A 6,179-nucleotide genomic window follows, 5' to 3' on the forward strand; every position below is an offset into this window, starting at 1 on the left:
GATAAACCAGTGTTGTGTTTGCAATTGTTTGATATTCATGGGACCAGAGTATTTCTGTGATTTTTCTTTAACAAATGATCAAAAAGGTTGAACACTATATACAGATTTCCACAGCCTTGTTTGCTCATATTTACCAAGGTTGCCAATATTAGTGGAGGGCACTGTGTATATCAGATATATTAAATAAATGTTATCTGTAGAGAGTTACAGTATATGCGAAACACAAGTTAGCCTCTGCCTGACAGTTTAGTAAAAAAAAAAAAAAAAAAACCATTCACACAGCAAAGAATCGACGAGCTAAAATATTATGCACATATGAGCATGGTATTATTAAACATTAAACAGCATTTAAGCCTGACTGTATATCATACATGCTGTTGGCATACTATTCATTACTGGTCAGTATTCAGTAATTGCTTTATCCTGGTCAGAGTTGCAGTGCCACGGCACCCTATTCATAAACTATCGAAAGAGAATTATATTTCTATTGTACTTTTTCAAATTACATATCATCTCAAAGCAGATGCATAGACATCAGTACCTTAAGCTTCATTAAGTAAAGCTTCAAGACCCAGTCGAAGCAGCCTAACCTCCTCTAAGCTGAACTGGGAATAATGACTTTTCATTTCTAAAAACACCAGTTAATATGGTATTTGTGTTTGATTAACAGTAATGATGCTACTTATCACTGGAATCTTTATATTAAAGTAAAAGGGACAGTGAGCAGTCGATAAAAGAAGAATGAGCCACAGCATAAAGCAGCTCAAAATGGCAGGAGTAACAGCTTTTATGCCTCAGGGTAGGTAGCATGTGGCCAAGGTAGTGAGTGAGTAAGAATAGAGGAGACAAAACTGTTTAGTGTGGTGGAGAGATTTATTCATATTTTATTTAAAATTATCTGATCTGTGAGACTTACTAAAATAATGTAGGTCTAGTAAGATATCTTGAGAAAACTGATCAAGCTTGGTTGGAGGGACAACTTTGCTGCAGACAAATGGACTCCATGCTAGGGATGTCTTCTTTTGAAGCTATTGTATGACTGTATGGATTATTCAGAGTACATCTATCACCTGGAATGAAGATATATTCTTCCTCTCCCAGACTTTCAAAGCTAAACACTGAAAGCTGAGTGACCATGGGGGGGGGGGTCTGTCTAGTGGATCACAGCAAAGTCAGTACACGGTCTGTTTTTACTATACAGCAATACTTTGTTAACCCGTTACAGCATCACTTGAATCAGATATGATGTGGTAACCTGAGGCAAACTCCTGCTACACCCACAGCTTTTGCTGCGTTTAAGCTGCTGCAGTCAAAAATCCTTTTCAGTAGGGAACACATATCACAGACCCTCTTCTGATTGCAGTGCACGATAGTTTTATGATTATAATCTACTGGTTTTCTACATTGCCTACATCGTTCCAGAGAATATTAGGAACATTAACTGTATAGGTAATTGTAAAACCCAGGTTAAATTTACCTCTTTTACCTTGTTAAATATACAGTGGTTAGAAATGTCTATATTTCTGCATAAATATGACTTACAACATCATCAGATTTTCACACAAGTCCTAAAAGATGATAAAAGAGAATACAATTAAACAAATGAGACAAAAATATTATACTTGATTTATTGAGGAATATGATCCAATATTACATATCTGTGAGTGGCAAAAGTGTGCGTACCTCTAGTATTAGCAGTTAATCTGAAGGTGAAATTAGAGTCAGGTGTTTTCAATCAATGACAATTGATTGTGAGTTGATTGTGGGATGACAATAAGGTGTGAGTGAGTATTCTGTTTTATTTAATGAACAGGGACCTATCAAAGTCTGATCTTCACAACACATGTTTGTGGAAGTGTATCATGGCACGAACAAAGGAGATTTCTGAGGACCTCAGAAAGAGAGTTGTTGATGCTCATCAGGCTGGAAAAGGTTACAAAACTATCAATAAAGAGTTTGGACTCCACCAATCCACAGTCAGATAGATTGTGTAGAAATGGAGGAAATTCAAGACCACTGTTACCCTCCTCAGGAGTGGTCGACCAACAAAGATCACTCCAAGAGCAAGACGTGTAATAGTCCATGAGGTCACAAAGGAGCCCAGGGTAACTTCTAAGCAACTAAAGGCCTAAATAATGTTAATGTTCATGAGTGCACCATCAGGAGAACACTGAACAACAAGGTTGTGCATGGCAGGGTTACCATGCTTAAGGAGAAAAACGTTGCTCTCCAAAAAGAATACTGCTGCCTGTCTACAATTGCTAAAGGTCACATGAACAAGCTAGAAGGCTATTAGAAAATGCTTTGTGGATGGATGAGAAGCATTATTTTTGGAGAAAGGGAAACACTGCATTCCAGCATAAGAATAATAAGAATTCCATCTTTGAAACATGGTGGTAGTATGATGGTTTGGGGATGTTTTTCTGCATCTGGCCCTGGACGGCTTGCCATCATTGACGGAACAATGAACTCTGAAGTATACCAGCAAATTCTACAGGACAGTGTCAGAACGTCTGAATCTCAGGAGAAAGTGGGTCACGTAACAAGACAACGACCGTAAGCACACAAGTCGTTCTACCAAAGAATGGTTAAAGAAGAATAAAGTTAATGTTTTGGAATGGCCAAGTCAAAGTCTTGACCTTAATCCAATAGAAATGTTGTAGAAGGACCTGAAGCAAGCAGTTCATGTGAGGAAACCCACCAACATCCCAGAGTTGAAGCTGTTCTGTACTGAGGAACGGGCTAAAATTCCCCCAAGCCGATGTGCAGGACAGTTACCGGAAATGTTTAGTTGCAGTTATTGCTGCACAAGGGGGTCACACCACATACTGAAAGCAAAGATTCACATACTTTTGCAACTCACAGACATGTAATACTGGATCATTTTCCTCAATAAATAAGTGACCAAGTATAATATTGTCTCATTTGTTTAACTGGGTTCTCTTCATCTACTTTTAGGATCTGATATCATAAATGATCTGATATTCAAAAAGTAAAAGATATATGGTTATATTAATGCAGAAATATAGAAAAGTCTACAGGGTTCACAAACTTTCAAGCACCACTTTACTATGATTTATAACAATTCTCACAGACTTACATTTAATAAATTATTATGATTTTTCTTACATATACACTCAAAAACACTTTTAAACAAATTTTAAACAAACAAACAAACAAACACAAACAGACAAACAAATAAAGCGTTATTTCTGCTGCTGCTGTTATGGGCCTTTTTATTTATACATGTTCCACAGAACCCAAATTGGTTATTAGTAAGTTTAGAAATGAATAATTCTTTAAAAGAAATACACTAGTGCCTTAATTTGAATCTTCTTTAATACGAGTGACCATTCAATTTGACATATATTTATAATGACTAAATATTAACTATAACAATTAGTTCAAGTTCAAGAACATAATTGAAATTCTTAGTGTGCATGCAATTTCATTTGCAATTTAGAATAAAAACAAATGATGGTTTTCGAATAAAGACTTTAGTGTTAACATGTCAATAACAGTGGCTGCACTAAAAGTGTTCCTGGACATATTTCCTTGAAGCTAGGTATTATGCAACTTAAGGCAATGCCTATGTTGATGCAACCTTAGTATAGTCAAATACATTGTGCAAAGTGCACACTGCAGCATTTAATCAGTAAATCAGCATGTGTAAGAAGTTGTTTACATGTCTGACAGCCTGCAGGTACATGCTATGATGGAGTCTGGATGTTCTGGCTGTGTTGCCCTGCTACTGTTTACTAGACTTGATTAGTGTGAATAACTATAACAACTTTGATTTACATTTAATTGATAGTAATCCCCATCATTACATATTCTTGTCATTACAATAATATTAATAATAATAATAATCATCATCATAATAAAACTGAACACAATCTGCATACATAGCATGGACCCCTGGGGGTCACAAGGCCCCATTTTGAGAAACACTTTTTAAATCTGTATATATGACTGATTTGCCTATTACACATGGAACACGTTGAAAAGTAATTTCAGTTTGATTTTCCCACTACCAGCTTCAGATAATCACTAACTCCAGGCTGCCAGCCAAGCTGTGAATGGAGCAGAGCAGGATCAATAGGAACACCATGGAAAGCAGACAGATAGAAGTGCATCTGTTGATTATATGCTGATTATATGCTTATTTTTAGATTTCCAACGTCATACCATCAGATGCAATTTCGTAGTCAGACTCTATTTTATCACAGGGTTTTTGCGACCCTCACAAACCTCAGTCCAGAGAGCAGGCGCACAGGCCTACCAAGCTGCCAGCTTGATCAAAAGGAGGAATAAAGGCATTAAAATGCAAAACCATCCTGTGAGAAAATGACAAATAGCTATAATAATGCACAGAGAGAGAGAGTTACGTACTTGGAGACACCCTACTGACTCTCTGCTCTGACTGAGCACTGAGGTCAAATCTTACCCTCTGCCCAACATGCATAATGCACCAATATTAATGTGCCTGCCTGCCTTCATTACTCCAAATGTGTCAATGAATAATGCTCTATAAATTGACAAGGGCAGTCATTTGCCTGTTGAGCTTGATGTGCTTTAGTTGTGCATAATTACAACTGCATTATTTTGTGTCACACTGGCATGATAATTATGCACTTATGGATGCCTAATGGACAATGGTTTGGTTAATATATACAAAAAGAACACAGAATCAGTCATAAAACATGTACTCTACTCCAGGATAATATTTAATTGATTACACTTAGATATTTTCACAGATGAAACACACATAAGCAATATTAGCATGACCTTCATTTCAACACGTGTTCAGGCGGGATATTGCACACAATTATTTTATCATCTTACCTTTGAATCATAGTGTTAATGTTCTTCTGAAAAGTCAAGCCAGAAGAAGGAAGGACATTTAGTAACTGGTGCTATTTTGGTTCACTCCATATTCTCCAGGTTATTTTTTATGATTTCTGCCTGATATTACATACCCACCCCATAGAGTTTATTATTCAGTAACTACATATAATTGCTCAATAAATGTAAGCTAGGATATAAGCATCCGTCTACATGTCCATGGAGTAAAACACTTCCACATACTTTAATACACTACCCTACATTTAATACTATTCTTTTAAAATCAAAATGCTCCCCCAATAAAAAAAAATGAAATAAAAAAATTAATCTACCCCATCAAATTGTATTAGCAAGTATCCTGTGTTTAAGTCTAAATCCTGATTTTAAAAAAAGAAAAAGAAAATTAATATTTGAAACTTTTTACAGTAAAGATTATCTCAGCTTATTTATATACAGCCCACCAGTGCTTTAACACTCCATAAGAAAAGCAAGGAGTACAGTCTGTGAGGAAGATCTGCAGGGAGGAGATGAGGAAGAAACATTGAGAGGACCTCATCCTTGTTTATCCTGCACTGTAAATCATATCAGTTAATAAAGAATTTTAGTTTACATGGAATCGAGGTTAATACAATTCTAGTATACTATAATATACACCAATATACAGTGCAAATATACAGCACAAATGTTCAATATGATGATCATTTCTCATGATGTTAATTTTTTTCCAACCTGTATTCATCATCTATAAGCAGTACAGTACGTATTGCAATTCTGCCACCTAGTGACCAAAGCTTAAAAACACTGGTTCATATATTCTGATGAACAGCACAGCGTAGCAGGACTTTATGCGTTAATTATTATGCTAATTCGGTTGTTTGTGTGTTATAATTTTCTCACTTGGGCACCGACTATTATTGATCCTTGAATACATTTAGCCATTCTGAGTTACTGAGTTAGTAAATGTGATGCTCAAATTTTAATACACATTTTTAATATAACCAAATCCTAATTTATCCATCCATCCATTTTCTATACCGCTTATCCTTCCTTCAGGGTCACAGGGAACCTGGAGCCTATCCCAGGGTGCATCGGGCAACAGGCCAATCCATCGCAGATCGCCAGTCCATCACAGGGCACACCCACACACGCATTCACACACCCATGCCAATCAGCCTACCATGCATGTCTTTGGACTGAAGGAGGAAACCGGAGTACCTGGAGGAAACCCCCACAGCACGGGGAGAACATGTGAACTCCACACACACAGAACCACGGTGGGAACTGAACCCCCGACGCTGGAGGTGTGAGGCGAACGTGCTAACCACTAAGCCACT

The sequence above is a fragment of the Ictalurus punctatus genome, chromosome 1, assembly GCF_001660625.3.
Source record: "Ictalurus punctatus breed USDA103 chromosome 1, Coco_2.0, whole genome shotgun sequence".
Taxonomy (NCBI): domain Eukaryota; kingdom Metazoa; phylum Chordata; class Actinopteri; order Siluriformes; family Ictaluridae; genus Ictalurus; species Ictalurus punctatus.